This window comes from Squalius cephalus (genome assembly GCF_949319135.1).
Source record: "Squalius cephalus genome assembly, chromosome: 14".
Taxonomy (NCBI): Eukaryota; Metazoa; Chordata; class Actinopteri; order Cypriniformes; family Leuciscidae; genus Squalius; species Squalius cephalus.
Genome location: NC_137135.1, coordinates 5603376 through 5621241, shown reverse-complemented (window position 1 = coordinate 5621241; position 17866 = coordinate 5603376). Strand labels below are relative to the sequence as shown.

The 17866-nt window shown below is 36.6% G+C and overlaps 1 protein-coding gene across 3 annotated transcripts in view; it reads left to right on the top strand.

The window, feature by feature from the left end:
- Nucleotides 1–17866, top strand: part of nlgn3a (neuroligin 3a) — a 202478-nt gene that overhangs the window by 127722 nt on the left and 56890 nt on the right. The window lies entirely within an intron of this gene.

The following is a 17866-nucleotide window of genomic DNA, read 5'->3' as shown; positions in this document are numbered from 1 at the left end:
TCAACTTTGCTATGATCTTTGCATTATAATGCGAAGGGAAAAGTAATATTGCAAGTTAAATAAGTAAATACAGGTTGTACAGATACAGCTTCAGACTCATCACTTAGTTTGTAAAAATGAAAAAAAAAATGCATTAACTTTATTAATACATTATCATATAAAATAAATAGTTATTATTTATTGTAAATTATTATCATTTATAATGTTTTTTTACAAAAGACTATCACAATGTAATTAAAGAATAACTATGACCAACCAATGTCAGCACATCATAACCATGTAAATCCAGTAAACCTGGTTGTGCACAAGGAATCCAGAAAGGGACATGGACGTCCACATCGTCTGGGATTTACTTGGAAATAACTGTATACCCACAGAACTTACAACAGAAACCAGAAGTTACTCCACCAAAGAAATGCCTTTTTTCATTCTTTCCATTTTGAAAATCGAGAGATGAGTAAAAAATGATACATTGTAATCAGCAGCCAGTTATATTTAACTCCTATGATTGCTATTAGTGGTTCCACACAGTAGATATGGACACAAATGTTGTCTTTACTTATTCATGGTTGACTAAACTGTTTAACATGTGTCCAATAAATTCATGGTGGACAATATAAATGATAGATGTGTTGCAGATGTGCTGTTTTTCTGTTGACAGCCTGTTGCATTAAACACTAAAGTGCTTTTAATTGATGCCAGCAATACTGGACGTTCATCCGACAGTAAATTGCAAACAAAGTGTGTAAATTAACATGCATAGTTATGTATTTATGCAGCCATAAAGAGGTGGCAGTTTTTCACAGGACTTACCAAGGTTACATTTATCATCTTAGCAGCTGTAGCATTTCATCGCAGCCGACTCTAGATGTAAATCTAAAACACATTCCCAAGAGGCTTTTCTGAGATGTGAGACACAATGATGGGAAAGTCAATTGACTTTGTGGGTTTCCATGACATCCAATTGACTGTTGAACTTCAAATGGTTGAATCATAAAACATGAGAACAAATGTTAACTGTAAATATCAATTCCTTTGAGATAAATATGTACAAGCAACACATATATTATAAAGATAAGCCTTCTGTTTGTATTGTTGTAAGACAGTAAAATGAAGTTGAAAGGTTAGAATGGAGCTTTCTAAAATACTAGAGATATTCAAAGTCGTGACGTTGTGCATTTTGTGATACTACAAGCAATTGATGTTGTATCAGGCAGTCTGTAGGAGACTATTGTAAAGATAGCCACTGTAATTCTTTCACTCGCTCTCTTTCTACATAGGTTGAAAGTTGTGGGTTTCTCTATTAAGCGATCATTGAAGTTTTAGATAAGGTCTTAGGTTGTTTCTACGCTTCACTTCCTGCTATGAATAATTTTGTGTGATTGTTTGCACTCTGTAGATTGCATCAAAGCGTTATTAATTGCTTTGATTTACTTTGGATTTAGATTGATTTCCTTTACCATAAATGGATTTTCTATTCACATATTCATTATTGCCAAGCTTCATGTAGCATGTTATTATATAGTCACATCAACCGCCTCCTTCCTTTCTCAGTAAATTGGATATTACTGATGCTGATGTTTCCCCTGAATAGAACTATATTCCTTTCTTGGTTTGATGAGATAAAAAAGCAGTCTTGGGGGAGCTGGGTTTTACTGACAGCCTCTATAAACCTTGAAAATTGAAACAGGAAACCTGCCATTGCAAAAAGGGGTACTCGCAAGTCTTTCCAATATCAATCAGCTAGCTCTGCAATAGTCCTCAAAGCTATGATTTTAGCCATCACAGCAAGGGAAAGCGGCCTACCAAACAGTAATGGCAAGGCTTAGAGGAATGCTGTGCTAAAGTATCCATCTACTATTTTTTATAAAAAGTAAATGTCACCACAACAGAGAAGTAGTTGCCTTGGTCAAAGTTTAGAGTTTAACCCTCTGGTGCTGTTCGCTAATTTTTTACTTCATCGGAACGGTACGAAACTTGGTTTTGGCACTTGCTGTGTGAACAAAAAAAAAGATCATTGTTTTTATTGTTAGCGGTCAAAATAAACAAATTTAATCTAATGGAAGCGTTTGGTACTGCGCACAAGCACATTATTACTGAAAGCTCATTTTTTGAGATATCAACCTCAAATTTGGAACACTTCTTGTTTAGATGTATGGCTTTGATTTTCTCAATAGTAAAATTTTATAACTTTTTTCAAGGTCATCTTTTTTTTTTTTTAAATCACTTCAGTGTCGTATTTAAAAAGAGACCAAACTTAAGTCTGTGCTCCAAAGCATTCAAGATTTATGGCAGTATCAGTTGGAAGTTTCATTTTCAGGTCCATGCTCAAAAAGTTAATAAATGGATTATACTGCATAAACATGATTTGGAACAAATAAAATACCCTTGAAGTACAAAATATTAAATATAAAACATTATCAAACTAAAATATAGCACAATCATTTAATTCAGAAAAAAAAAATCTCAAATTTTTGACCGACACACGAACAGTACCAGAGGGTTAAGCATGATACTATATGGGGGACAGGTGAAGAAACATGTTCAACAAAGTGCTTGTGTAGATGTCCAGGTGGTCAAGAACTCAATCATGGTGTTGAGAAAGATTATTTTTGGTTGATGTCCTGGTAAGCAAATGTATGTTATCACAATTAACAAATCATTGCATCCTGTTTTAAGGAACTCATCAATGTTCTCACAGATGTGCAAAAATATATCTTTGCAAGCTACGTGTGCAATCTGGGAATTGATTGTTCTGCTAATTGGCAAAAAATATAGTTGCCCTTGGAGAAGAGCAATAAACATCCTCTGATGAAACAGATTTCATGCACTGCCCAGCGGCTGGACAGGACACATCTGAGGCTGAAATCCCTCTGCTGGTGAATCCCACCCACAGTGCAAGAGACATTCACATTTCCCCTGACCCTGATCCCCAGGAAAACACAATTACCTGAATCCCATCATCTGAAATACCAAAGGCCTTGATCAAAAAACACTTCAGCTCTATCCTCGCAGTGCAGTGTGTGAGATTGAGTGTGATGCTTGTTTGGCAAGTGTGTGTATTTGTGGTGGTGTTAATGAGGCCACTGTGACCTGTCTCCTCCTTGCAGTCTGGCTCATCATCTTATGGTGCCTGCTGCTCCCACATGGAGCTCGCCCTGTCTGGGTGTGTGGCAGGCCAGGAACGAGGGCTTCATCTATCAGCCCACTCCACCGCAGGAGTTAGCCTGCCCGCCATGCCCCTGTTGTGGGATGGATTGCAGATGCATCCCACTGTCCTCCTCCATCATCAAGTGTAAGGGCAATCACCTGCCTTGGTTGTTTGATGGAAATGGGGACCTTATGTAAAGGGAGAGGACAAAGGTGGTTTCTGTGTATAGAGTTTTTGTAGGATGGGGCTTGAATGTGTTCACATGATCTTCCATTTCCTTATCTGTAAGCATCCTCAATTGGTGATTTACACAAGTGGGACAGGATTTCAGCATCCTTTGTTGGTTGTGGAACAACACTCCTATTGACTGTCATTGTCCTTTGATTTGCTGGAAGGTTTAGGACACCCTGGAAGAGTGTAGCTCCAACCTTAATTAAATTAGTCCACACTTGAACCAGCTAATTAAAATCCTCAAGAGTGACAGGTGTGTTGGAGCAGAGCAGAGCTAAACTCTCTTGGAAGTTGGCTCTCCAGGAGCAGGATTGGACATTCCTGGTTTAGAGTTGTTATCAAAGCCTGCAAAACTCTAATCAACCAGGCTACACCTTCGGGTTATAGAGTTAGGGAGAGGTCCTGCAATAACATTCCTATTAACCAATCATTGCAGTGCAATTTCAGGAATAGGGGTGTGGCAGTGATGACCAATTCTGCTCCAAGATTGCCATATTTCAGCTCCCACCCCAAGTGAACAATCCTGAACCAGCTAATCAAGATTTTGAGGACTTACAGGTGCGTTGGAGCCGATTTGAGATAAACTCTGTAGGAGGCCTCTCTGTAGGAAGTTGGCTCTCCAGGATCATGATTAGACATCTCTGGATTAAAGTTATTGCTAGGGCCTGCAACAGCACTTTCAACAAGTCTATGCCTTCTGATTTTAGGCTTAGGGTCTGGGGAGTGGAACAACATTCTTTTCAACCAACTAGTGCCATTTAACATCAAGGATGGGTTAGGGTCAGGGCTAGGGCAGAACTGTGATTGATAATATGAATGTTTTTTTCGAGTACCAACAAAGCGTGTTGGTCCAGGAACATGTTCTACAGCATCTTGGCAAATCACATTGTTCACAAGCATCCAGTCAAGAATCCAGATGTTCTTTCCTGAGTTGTGTTCTTAATCATTCCGGGCCACTGCCTCTCCTTCAAATGCAGCTTTTCCGGTCTTTCTAGCGTCAGTGCTCCGGGAGGGAGAGCAAACAAGAGGGAAGGTGAATGATTGAGAGAATGAGGGGTTCTATATCAAGGACATTACCCAATCTCATGTGTTATTATCTATTTGGCATAAGGCTGGCTCTAATTGAACATGCAGATTTGCCTTTTTCTTTCTCTCTCCTAATAATAATTATGTCAAATGAGAGATGGCTCCACAGGCTGTTGCTGGAATATTAAACAACTAGAGCTTTGGCTGTGTGTGTGTGTGTGTGCGTATTGGAAGGATGTTGGAGACCACCCAGCAGTGTTACTGAAGGTCACTGGGTGTCCTTTTTTTCTATTCCTGTAACTAATCAGCCTAAAAGCTCTGCTCACGAGGACATGCTCCCCTTTTAATGGAACGTCTCATACATTAAAGGGGACTCGTGAGGGGCTACATTGGAGGATTCCTTCTACCCATGTCAGCTCGCATTTTTTATGAAGACTTTTGGGTTATTGGAGACCATAAATATGCACACTTAAATTGTGTTAGTTTTATTAGTGGGATGGTATTCATGGTGGTATAGCTTTGTGATGTGATGCACGACTTTCAAGTGTTAACACTTCGAGCTTCAAAACTGTGCATGAATAAAGAGGCACTTGAGTCTAATGAACTAAATGAGATGACGGTTTAAACAAAGTCTGCGATGAACAGATATGCCAGAATTAGTGACACAACATCTTACGAAATGAAGAGATATTTGCTGTGACATTACAGTTAAAACAATGCACAGATAAGTCCTAGCCAGTCGACACATCGAGTCATTGCTTTTCTTTATGACTGAATATGGTCTAGTTTTAATTGAAGCCATAATGTGGCTGTACTTAAAGTGACAGTGTCTCATATAGTGAATAAGAGCTCTGAAAAGCAATCAATCTACTTTATGACTTTAATATCATACATTCAAGTTAAGCAAGTCCATTTGCTTTTAGTGTACTGAAAGCACTTAGTTTAACTGAACATCATTCTCTGGCTGTCCTCATTCACTCCACACAATGTTTTTACACGTCACAACAGTTATTCACGCCTATGCTCTTCTGCCTAACTTAAACAATTACACTTTTCTTTCACATAGCTGTGTTGATGTGACTTATTGCTATTCTTATATTTTTAAGTTTTTTTTATAAGCAGTAACTTAAAAATACTGGCTGTCGTGGAGATGTTCCAGATTTTGTACAGAATAAGCTGTGAATAATTGTATTTATTTTGGATAATTAATATTTCATAACCTAATAACTGATGCTCAGAGAATATTGATGCATCATTGACTTTAATCTGACTTAAGTCTTTGTAGGAGGGGATTATGAAAAGACTTTATTTTGACATTCAGCTGTTTATTCAGCTTGTACATTTGAGTTACCAGAGTGAATGAATGTTACTGTATTTGACAAATGTGCATGTATTTCTTGTCAAATTATTCACTCAAAAACAAAGTATACATGTGGATCACGCACGAGTAGCATGAACTAGCACAATAAGTAAATGCGACGTGTGTCTATGTATGTGTGTCCATGTCTTTTATTTATAACCGAGTCATTCAGTTTAAAAATCATATTTTATCCATTAAGGGTATCTATATTATAACCTCAAACAAACATTATGTTTCATTTCGCTCGCAATTGCCTTGATGTCCCTTAAAAAGTTCAAAGTAATGAATAAAAAACGTTAATCTATATTATATTTAATTATATTAAAAAGCAGCTCAAATGTAATTTTCATTTAAATTCTGAAAAAATTATATTTTTCTTACGTCCGCAAACGTTCTGTGAACTATGTTACTAACCATACATACAAAAAGTGGTTTATCTCAAATCCACGTGACCAGCATTATATAATGTTTTTTGTTTTGTTTTTTCTGTGGAGGATATTTCGAACACAATATTGTCTTCGAATACTCATTTAATCTAAAATAACCTAGTTAAATGTTACTTTTTGAATTAAACTTTCCCATATTCCAGTGTTGATAAAACAAAAAAAAATTTTTAAATAATGCATGTGCAAGATACTTGAATAACAGTAAGGAACCTCACTTTTGCAATAGTCAGTCAATACATAACAGCATTAAGCTAAAATAAAACATTTTGTATTGTTGTTTGAAAGCAGAGGCTCTGTTCTTTATTATGATATATTGCATGTTCAGATATTCAAAATATTCTGGGGGCCATGGAAGTTTTGATGAAATTATCAAAAATTCTGACGGCATTTATATATATATATATATATATATATATATATATATATATATATATATATATATAAAATAATAATAATAATAATAATAATAATAATTAAAAAAAATTTCAAAATGGTCAAAATGGTGAAACTGTCAACTATGTTACCTGTCAACTAAGAGCTGTACCCTGTAAAGCCAGTTCTTGGATAACATAGTTGTCATGACCCTACTGTATGACTATTTCCAGTGATTATAATGATTGGTTGCCATAGAACTAGTGCTGGACATTGTACCGCTTCATCCGTGTATACAGGTGTCAATATTGGGTACAATATTGTATGATTTTTTCAAATACCTCCATACTGGTGCATAACTAAAACAATTGCTGCATCTATTCAATGGCCACAAAGAGCGCTATATAGGCTATATATGAGTGTATCGAGAGGGGACCACTATTAACAGCATATCATTCTTATTAATGGTTATAACTTTATAACACAACAATAAATAACCAACACAACTAACCCTCTTTAATAATGGCAAATAGCATGTAGACCCCAATGATTCCTACAATGCGGAAATGCGGATTTCAGTCACAATGGAACTTACTGTATAAAGAAGAATTTGGCCACGAATTAATCAAAAGTGGGGCTGTACAATGAATCATATGGCGATATGGACTAGTGTCTGTGAATATCAAAGCTAAAAAATACTGCTATTGAAGTCTGAATGTTCTGCATGTCTCTGTGTGAATGAGCGCTTCAGTTTCGTCTATACACACACACTGATACATGTGTGACGCTCGTCAGCAGCATTTCACCATTTCGTTTGAGAAAACTATCATCAGATTCACTCAGAAATAGGGATGGGCATATCGAGATGAAGTATCGATATATCGATACTGACGTCGAGTATCGAACGTATCGATACTCAAATATATATATTTTTTTCACCAGTTATTTTGTTTATTTGACAAGACATGTAATGCTACAATATGCACTGAATTGGATGAATAACCAATGTTAGTGAATAATTGTGTAGTAGAACTATTTTCCTGCTCATCTGAACACACGCAAATGCTGCAAGTCACAACCAATCAATCACAGGGAGCGTTCACACACTGCCAGCATTCAAACAGGGCTGCGTTTCCCAAAAGTGTCATAAGAAAACATTGATGCTTTTGGGAAACGCAGCCCAGAACACTGCTTAACAGAAGACAGAAAAACATCATATGTTTGAGTTATTTCACAATAAACAAATTGAAATTGTAGCCTACATAGTCTGTGCAATTAAATTGAATGTTAAAATAAAACATACACTGTCAGAATAAAAAAAAAAAGTTGCATTTTATGGGTGCAACAGCCTGTCACTGGCAGTCCCTTGTGGAAATGAACATTACAGTGACCATAGTTCAACTATTTCGTAGATTTCCATGGTTACCACTACAAGTAAACATTTTAACTGTGTGTAAACAAAAAATATATTATAATAAATTCCAATTAAGGCGTATTGAATGTTAAATTGCCTTTTAAGTGGGTATCATTACCCATTTTACTCTTAGTAATTCAATAATTTAAGAAATTTTAAAATGTAAAAGTTTCGGTATCGGCGATACTGGCCTTGAAAGTACACTGAAAAAAAAGGATTCATTGAATTTAATCAATTTTTTTATGGTAAGTGGTTGCACACAATTGATTTTAGCTACATTTAAACAAATGCATTAAATTGAACTAAAATGTATTAAGTTCAACTTAATGCATTTGTTTAAATGTAGCTAAAATCAATTGTGTGCAACCACTTACCATAAAAAAATTGATTAAATTCAAAGAATCATTGTATCGTATCGAAAACAAAATAAGTGGTATCGCCCATCCCTACACAGAAGGTTTTAGACTTGAAGAAACTTGAAGAAATTATAACAGAAATGCATTACTATTGCACAGAGTGTACTTCAAGTAATAATAATAATAATAGGAATAATAATAATAAATACAGTTTACGAAAACAGAAATTTGAAGGTCTTCATTACAACACGCCATAATAAAAGTTCAATCTAACTTGAAGAAATTATTTTAAAAAATGCATATGTATTACTATTGCACAGTATAATGTACTTCTTAAAGTACTACTACTAATAATAATACAATTAACAAGTGAGTTTACAATTAACAATTAAGTTAAGGGAATATCACACTAGTTTTTACATGTTTTAGTTTAAACAGTAAACTTGCCAAACATAAAAGGGATCATTACATTTTTATTTGATTACACTTTCACAGATTAACTAAATTGTTAGTTGTATCAATTTATTTGATTACCACCGTTTGTAAAAATAAATTTGTATTTGAAATTACAATGTTTTTTTTTCCATGTACCCCTGACAGTAAAATAAGCCACTATAAATCTATATAAAGGTCTAGTCATGAAAAGAAAAGTACTGTGGAATTACCAAAATGACATATTTTGGCAGATTTATGATAAATAAATAAATAATAATAATAAAAAAAAAATTGGAATTACCTATAGTGAAACCAATAGTAATTTTATTGAGAAAGCTTTTTTTTTATTACTTTTTTCCTTAAGGTGAAATATGCCCACAGTTACAGAATGAACCTGTTGTTCAGAAGCAGTAATAGTCTCCTTCTTTTTTGAACATTATTCAACAAAATCTTATTAAACCATGCAGGTGTCATAAAGGTCACTGGCAATGAGGTGCATTTTTAATTTGATCGAGCTAATTGGCTCGCTAAAACCTGACTTATTTTAAGTTCATTTTTATTTGAATGTGGTTGAATTTGGCATGGGTGGGTTGATACATTTGTAATTATTCTGTCTTTTGACACCATTTTGACCCCCTGAGGCCGATTGCAAACATGAGAGGTGAGCCTTATCACATCGACAGGATAACCAAGCAATCACAGTTGTGTTGACACACCGGCTTTCACCCATATTAACCTGTTCCTCTTTCACATTCAAAACATGCTACGGGATCTCAATGAGGAAAAACTTGATCCTTAGGGCTTGCCTGATTTTTTTTTTACTATTTGATCTAATATTTAGTTTTGTTTGGTTGTTATTTTCTCATCTGGGCTAAATCCATCCATTTTTTTTTTCTTTTTTTTTTTTTTTTTTTGCACTGCCTCTCTCTCTCTCTCTCTCTCTCTGTAAGACTACATTGGCTTTTAGGTGTGAAAGTGAAACATGTCTTCATTCTTGAAATACATTTGAACTCATATATAAACAGACATGCACACTGGTGTGCCGTTCCTTACACAGTGGTCAAGCTCATTTTCAAGAAGGAATGGTTTTTCTGTTTACTGTGTTTGCGTGACCCCATTTCAAGTAGCTGGTGAGCGCAACCCCATTCTGCAAAATGTCAGAAAAACAGGCTAAAACGTGTGCATCAAGAGCCTCTCTGTAAATTCACTGATCACATTTGACCTTTAGAAATGACAGAAACCTGGCAGTATCCGTTGTGTTGCGTTCCCTCTGAAATCAAACCTACAGAGCCAGTTTTATAGACGCCAGTAGCAGATATGATATTGTTGAATGTGGAGTATCACAATAGCCTCCGATCGCTGGCCGGCACCGGCAGGTAAATGTCAGACCTGAGATCAGAGAACGGAAATGTGACTCTCTAACAGCATCACTGATTTCTGTGAAGAAAGAGCCACTGCCGATTGCGGATGTAGTTTTCACAGAGAATGGCCGAAGAAGACACTCTGACAGCTGAATCGAGATCTTTCAGGAGCTTTTAAAGCTGCGCTGTCTTTGTCTCTCTTCAAAGTATACAGTGATAATTTCCATCAATGCTTTATCCTAATCATTTCATCATCTGATCATCACAAGAAGTGCTTAAAACCCTGAGAAACTCCATCAGGTGTGAGTCTTTTCTCTCCGGTTAAAACCTCACACAAAAGACAGCTAAACTACTTCCCTAAACACAATACAGATGTCATATTTAATTTTCAGTCTAGTTCCGGCGGAAGAGTGACCTCTGACCCGACCAGTCCCGGCGCCACGGGTGGGCATTGGGGTCCTGGCCCGCCCTGTGAGTCACTAGTGTCCTGGACGAGCCTGTCTCCCTTCACCAACTCCACGTCACTCACGTCCCAACCACCAGTCCTTGCTTGTTTGCACAATATTTAGTTAAAGTTATCTTTTTTTATATACATATCTCCTGAATAAAAATAAAAATGTGTTTGAATTGGTTTGTCGAGAGTGAGCGCAGAAATGCAAGTGATCTTATTGAGCGAGTCATTGAATCATTCATTCAAACGATTCGTTCAAATGGCTGATTCATCAAGAATGAGACAGTTGTTTATGAATGGGTCATTGAATCTTTGACTCAACTGATTCGTTCAAAACGCTGAATCATTCAATATGTCGTATTTATTATTTAACATGCGAAAATTTCGGAAGAGAATTTCGGACTCAGTGTGCAAGGACCTTTAGCGTCAGTAGGTTACATTATACATTATATATTAATTTGCACTATTGATCATTATCATTGTATCATATGTTCATAATCGATTAATGTTATATTATGCAATGAGGTTGATCTCATTTGTGCCCCCCTGAACAAATGTAATGCCCTCTGTGAATTTGTGTCTGGCGCCGGGTCTGGACGTCGGGTCATGACGTATTGACAAACGCGGAAGCGCAGAGCATTGAGCAAAACAAATTAGAAGACTAAAAGGAGAACTTTTAAATAGAAATGTGGGAGGAGCTTGAGTTGTGTTTGAACCGCGAGAGGCGTTGACTCTCACCTGAGCTTATGTTACTCCTACATCATACGTCAGTGGTTCTCAACTGGTTTGGCCATGAGACCCACATTTTCCCATGGTCATCAAGCTGCGACCCAATTTTTTGTTGACAGACTAGTCCCAAACAATTTTTTTGTTAATACAATTAAGTTGGTATGAGCCACCACAGTCATTTAAAAATAAATAAAATAACACAAAGTGAAAATAAAGTGGCATTTTGGGGTTATGGAAACAACATTTACAATAGTGAGCGATACACAATACCAACATAAACTGTTAATGAAACATGGAAACTGCTCCTGAATAGAATAAACATTTTACATGCAAGCAAATCCTTCCCAGCTAACACACAACGTACCAGTTATTTGATTTATTGGTACTTTACTTTTATTTCATGTCTTACTAATTGACAACGTAACAACGTCGACACTGCATGCTCATAGTTTCTTTTGCGCTTTAGTGAAGTGATGTACAGACTGAAGTGATATACTGTGCGGTACTAGCGCAGTTTAACGCCTGACAGGACAGGAAAGTTCGTTTTTCTGAGGTTTTTCACCTAGTTCTGAGGTGAGAGACTTTTATTATGAAAATAATGATAGAACAATGACACTGACATATAGCCTGACAACATGTCATCTGACCGCAGATACTGAATCGGGACAACGGGTTTTTCTCAGGCACTCTGACAAGTGTCAACAGCTTTCACAAACGTCTTTCAAAATAAAAGTCTCCCATCAGAAAAATATTTAGAATTACTGTTTGTTTTTTTGATGTTGATGTAGTTTCTTTGCACACTCCTCGACCCACTCAGAACTCTTTTGGGTTGCAACCCACCAGTTGAGAAACACTGTCCCACGTCATGGTTCAGGTCACTCTTATACAGGAACTAGACTCACGTGCGGCCGTTACCGGAAGCCAGTGATTATAGTTTATAAAGATATAAATATGAATATTTTTCTTACAAAAACGCATGGCTTTGCTTCAGAAGGCCTTTATTAGAGACTTCTATTAGAGTATGGATTACTTTTATGATGGATGGATACACTTTTTTTGGGCTTTAAAATCTCAGGTACCATTCACTCCCATTATAAAGCTTGGAAGAGCCAGGTTATTTTTTTAATATAACTCTGATTGTGTTTGGTTGAAAAAAGAAAATCATATACACCTAGGATGGCTTGAGGCCGAGCAAATCATGGGGTTATTTTCTTTTTTGGGTGAACTATCCCTTTAACCCACCCTTGAACCTAACCATTCCACCAAACCTGGCCCTAACCTTATGTGTATCCACCTCCATAGCAAAAGAAGTGTTTTACAATACAACATTAACACAATAAGTACAATGAACCTAACAATTATTATTATTATTATTATTATTTATATAAGTACACAGTAGTTAAAGAGACCTAATATAAAGCAGGACCCAATTTTGATGACATTCTTATTAATATTTGAAAGTTTTTAAAGTTAATGTCATTAAAATAAAATACTAAAAGTCATAAAATACTAAAATCAGCTATTCTATTTAAAATTGTGTTTTGACAATTAAGTTGAATAATTGAATAACTCATGACAAACAAAGCAGAATCCCAGAGATTCATTTTAAAGGTAAATTTATTCTAATTCTTCTATACAGGCACATGAATAAATACATATTTAATTGCCCATATTTTAATTGAAAATAAGTCGTAATAGCTATTCTATGAATACAAATTGAATGATTTCACTCAATTAGCCTATGGGTTTTAATGAATAGCAAAGATGTCTGAAATGTACAATTCGGAATAATAACCCCATGAATTACAATAAGTATTACATTTGAAAATAACATCAGTTGTATTGATTTGCCAGTCCCGGGGGCCCATCTTACCCCAAGGGTCTAATTATCTTTATACTTCAAAATAAAAGCAATATGTTTTACTCCATACATCTAAAAAATATTCATCAATCCACCAAATTAGTTTAACTGACTTAAATATTACAAGTGTTGATATTCATAAGAATTCATAAAATTAATAAGAACATAGCCATTCATTAAATGTGGTGAGACAAGATTTTGTGGCTTATATGATCAGGAGAAAAACTTAAGGTGTGGCATTTTAGTTAAAATCTCAGCAGCTATAAAAGGTAGTGCAGCAAAAAAAGATCATATTGAGGATGGAAAAAACATTTTTGGGTCTCTAACATTATAAAAGTATCTAGGGGGTTCTCAAGTATCTTGGGAATGTATCTATCGGGGTTATAATGTGCACATCAAAAAAAAAAAACTGTATCATTGCTTTTTAGTTTAACCACTAGACTGAAGCATTTCTATTTCAGTTCAATGAAGTTTAAAATCCCCACCCAAACCAGAGGGCCCAGTGCAGACTCAGCAGAGCGTGAAGTATTCTCAGTCGCTGCAATATGTCAGACCCCCAACTACTGACCGCATGTTGAGGAACTCTGAGAGATGATCGATAGGTCTTAAAGCCGCTGCCCGTGGCCCACATGTAGATGCTACTTACATCCAGCGCAGTGAGAGCAACACTGAAAGTGCAAGTAATGGATGGACGGGTAGTGTGTAAAGTATAAAAAATAGCCATTTGTCCCAGAGGGAATGCATATCCAGCTCTCCTTCAAGAGAAATGGAGAAGTGACGAATTGCCGCCCATAGGAGTGTAGTTTATTCTGGGTCTGGAGGCATCAGTCGGGCACCTGAAGCAGCGAGACAGGTCTATAAAGTATAATGCCTGGTGATTTGAGCACTGACAAGAGAAAAACTAAAAACACGAGGAAATGTGAAAGAGGATAAAACGTGTGTAATACATAATGCAAAGCCAACAAACTATAAACATAGGTTCTCCTCTCGTTCATTTCTCTGTACCACTAGAGAATGTCATAAACATACATTTTATTATTCTTATTTTTTGGTAATGAGGACATGTAACTCAACCAATGTTCGGCAGATAATGCCAATCGTATTTTGAATGCAACTTAAAAAAAAAAAAAAAAAAAAAGTGTTAGTCTAAAATGCATGAAAAAGCATGAGCATTTTGTATGAAATTCATTTGACTTTTCTCAAAGCATTTATTATTGAAATGCCAAAGCTGTTAAAACCAGCTAGACGTTAAAAAGGTTTTTTATTTTTCGTTGAACACCCAAATTAGCCCCAAAGTGCTTCAGTGGATCGGCAGCCATTTTCCGGGCTTTTTTCTCTGGCTGTGTTCTTTGGTTTTCTGTGCCTCGGGTCAGTGACCTTTCACTGGATCAACATGTTGATAATCTGTCCTCAAAAACATCTCAGGAGCACGAAACACAATCCGCTTCTCATACTCATGTCAAAATTGATATTGTAGGATACTGTGTTTGTCAGACAGTTAATTACAGTATACTTCATCTTGAAAGATATTAAAGCTAATACCTGTCACTTAGAAAAATTATTATGGTTATGTTTACTTTGTCCATGTGCCGTAGAATGCTACTGGCCAATACAATTTGTATCTCAGAACAAACTGTTGTATCATCTTTATTTACAGTCTGAAATCTCAATGGCCGCATTAGCCGTTTGACTGATATATTAGGGTGCTTTCATACTTTGATTGTTTTCAGACTATCTTTCTGGTTCCAAACCCCAGATCGTTTAACATTGGCAGCTGATATCCACTGTTTCTAAGCAACAACGACACAGGAGAAAGTGGAAAAATGCATAGCGTTGCTCATCTCACTTTTATACTTCACGTGTCTATTTGCTGTGAAATCTATATAAAGAAGAATGACTTTGATATTGTTAGTAATATTTCAAGATTTACGCTTACTGGACTGAAGCAACTCAGGTTTAGTTGATTATCCAGACATCATTCTTTAGAAAAACCATGAGCATCAAATTTGATCATCAGGCTTTTGAGGAAGGTTCATTTGTTCATCTCTCAATCATCACTGTATTGCATTGCATTATATGTTTTAAAACTACAGCTCTTTGATCATAAAACTAAGCTTTTAAATATCATCTTACTCAGACATATTAGAGTGACGACTGATATTTATATGCATTTTATGTAAGTCTGCTATACTGTTATAAAGAGCTCACTGATTTAAATTACAAATTACTTTTGTCTGTATAAATATCAGTATCTGCACTAAATTTCATATTTTTGCTCAGTCTGGGCCTCTGACTAAAATTTAGCTGTTTTTTCCTCCATATTCTCACTATATCAGATTATATTAGCCATAAACAATATTCATCTGGAGCAAATGGATGGAGTGAGTGAGGAGAGGAGGGTTTGTGTGTTGGAGAGATGAGAGAGAGAGAGAGAGAGTGTTGGAGTGTTGTGTGTTGGAGCGCTGTCGGAGAGATGAGAGAGAGAGAGAGAGAGAGAGAGAGAGAGAGAGAGAGAGAGAGAGAGAGAGAGACGCTGGTATCCTATTCTGCGGAAAATGACTATTGGAAGCGTTTCAGTATCGAAAAATCAATATTTTTGACAACATAACATTGCACTTAGTTTATTATTTCAGTTACCTTTTTAAAAGACTACAATTGAAAAAATGTCTATAAAATTCAACCTGCAAAAGTGGCTAATAGTGACTGTGTTAAGCATTTGGCGTGTGTTAATCCAAGCCCTGATCTTTTCCCTCTGATTTTAGGGAGAAGTAATGGATAAGGTTGGGTTTAGGGGTAGGACCACATTTTTGAACAGGAATGTTATTCCAGGATCAACAAAATCTGTTAATGCAGGAACATGTCTTACTTGGCAAAATCATGGTGACCGCTGACACTCCACATCATGCCTAAGAATACCGCTCAACCATGGTAAAATCACAGTAAATCAAAAACACTGTGGCTTATTGCCTTATTTATTGCCACAGGATCACTTTCTCACAACATACACCACACTAGACTTTCTGCAGGAACTTCCCCCTGGAGCAGCAATCCGGCTAATCAATACGTTGCAGGTTAAACCATCACCGTCATATTTGTATGGTTCTCTCCGTGTCATTCCTCTCTCTTTGACTCATACTGCAAATTCACTGCTGTCTTCGTTCTGAGAGCTGCACTGCGCCGCTTTCTTTCTTCCTCTGAGGCGATACCTACCCTTTCCTCCATCATTTCGCAGCCTCCTCCCTCGCACTCGCACTCCTTCGCTCTTTTCCTTGGTCCTTTGAGACCGTGCCTCTCTCTGGCCCCGTGAAAAGCAGCCATTATAGTTGTATGCATGGCGGTCTGAGTTGGCTCTCGTCGGCGCCCACCTGCACAGGAAGCCCAAACACAAAGAGCGTGACAGCTGAGCGCTCGACCCCAACACACCCCCCACCGGCCTCCTCTGCATCGGCCCTCGTGTCAACCAGCTCTTTGTCTCTGCATCTGATAACATCAAACATGATCGAAATAAACTCCTGTTTCCACATGCTGCCTGAGAATCGGTGCCAATCAGCCTCCGAAATGACCGTCTCTCTCTCTCTCTCTCTCTCTAACAGCTCCAGGTCTTTGGTGCGAGCTTAACACCTCTCCTGCACCTTGCGAATGCTGCTCACATAATGCTTTGCTTATTTAAGACTTCATTAACAGCCGAGGTACATGCAGTTAGCAATGGAAACTCTCCGCAGATCCGGCCAGTTATTCAAATCACATCACTATTTAATATCTGAGAGTTTCTCTGCAGCGCTGACCGTTTGCTGTTAGCAACTGCTATGTGTGATGTGCATATTACCTGGATGGCCTACTACATTTGCCAAAGTGTGAAGCACACAACCAGAGCACACTGCGCTGGGTAATGTATCCCACAATGACCCTAGTGACAAATAAATTGGAAGTCATGTCAGCTATGATTTTTAACATCACTTATTTTCACTCATCAGACTTCAGAAAGTCGTTTTCACACAAAATCGATAAAAACAAAAATGCAAAATAAGCATTTTTATTTCCCAAGTGATGATAACTGAATACCACTCCGCAATGCAGAGAGGTCATGTGATGACAGTGTAGTGTACTACTCTTTGACATGTTTATTGTTGCATAAACCTACTGTTTTATTTCACTTTTTTAAATATAGTAGTCAGTATCCACCTTATTTTGCAACACAGAAAAATGTAGCTGTATTATTATAGGAAAATGTGATAGTATTATATAGGGTGATAAAGGCTATGTCGATTAGCATTGCATTATAAATATACTGTTTTCTTATGAAAATAGCTGAGATGTCAAGAAGAACACAGATAAATCATATATTTATTGTCTTCATGTTTGATCAGTCAAAACGTTTCTACAGTGATATCTGGATGCATTTGTCCATATAAGGGATTTCCTGGAACGTCATAAGCTTCATGACTTCTCTGAGACTCAATTCTGGACTTTCTGCGTGTGTACTCAATAATGCTCACACAACCCTATTTTGGGTAAAAATAGGAAAAAACATAGGCTTCTCTCTAAAGTAATTTTAAAGGGGTCCTATTATGCCCTTTTACGAAGTCTTGGTTTTGTTTCTGGCCTGTACTTGAATATGTTTTCATCCTTGATTGTTCAAAAATTTTTCACCTATTTTTCCATTATTACAGCTC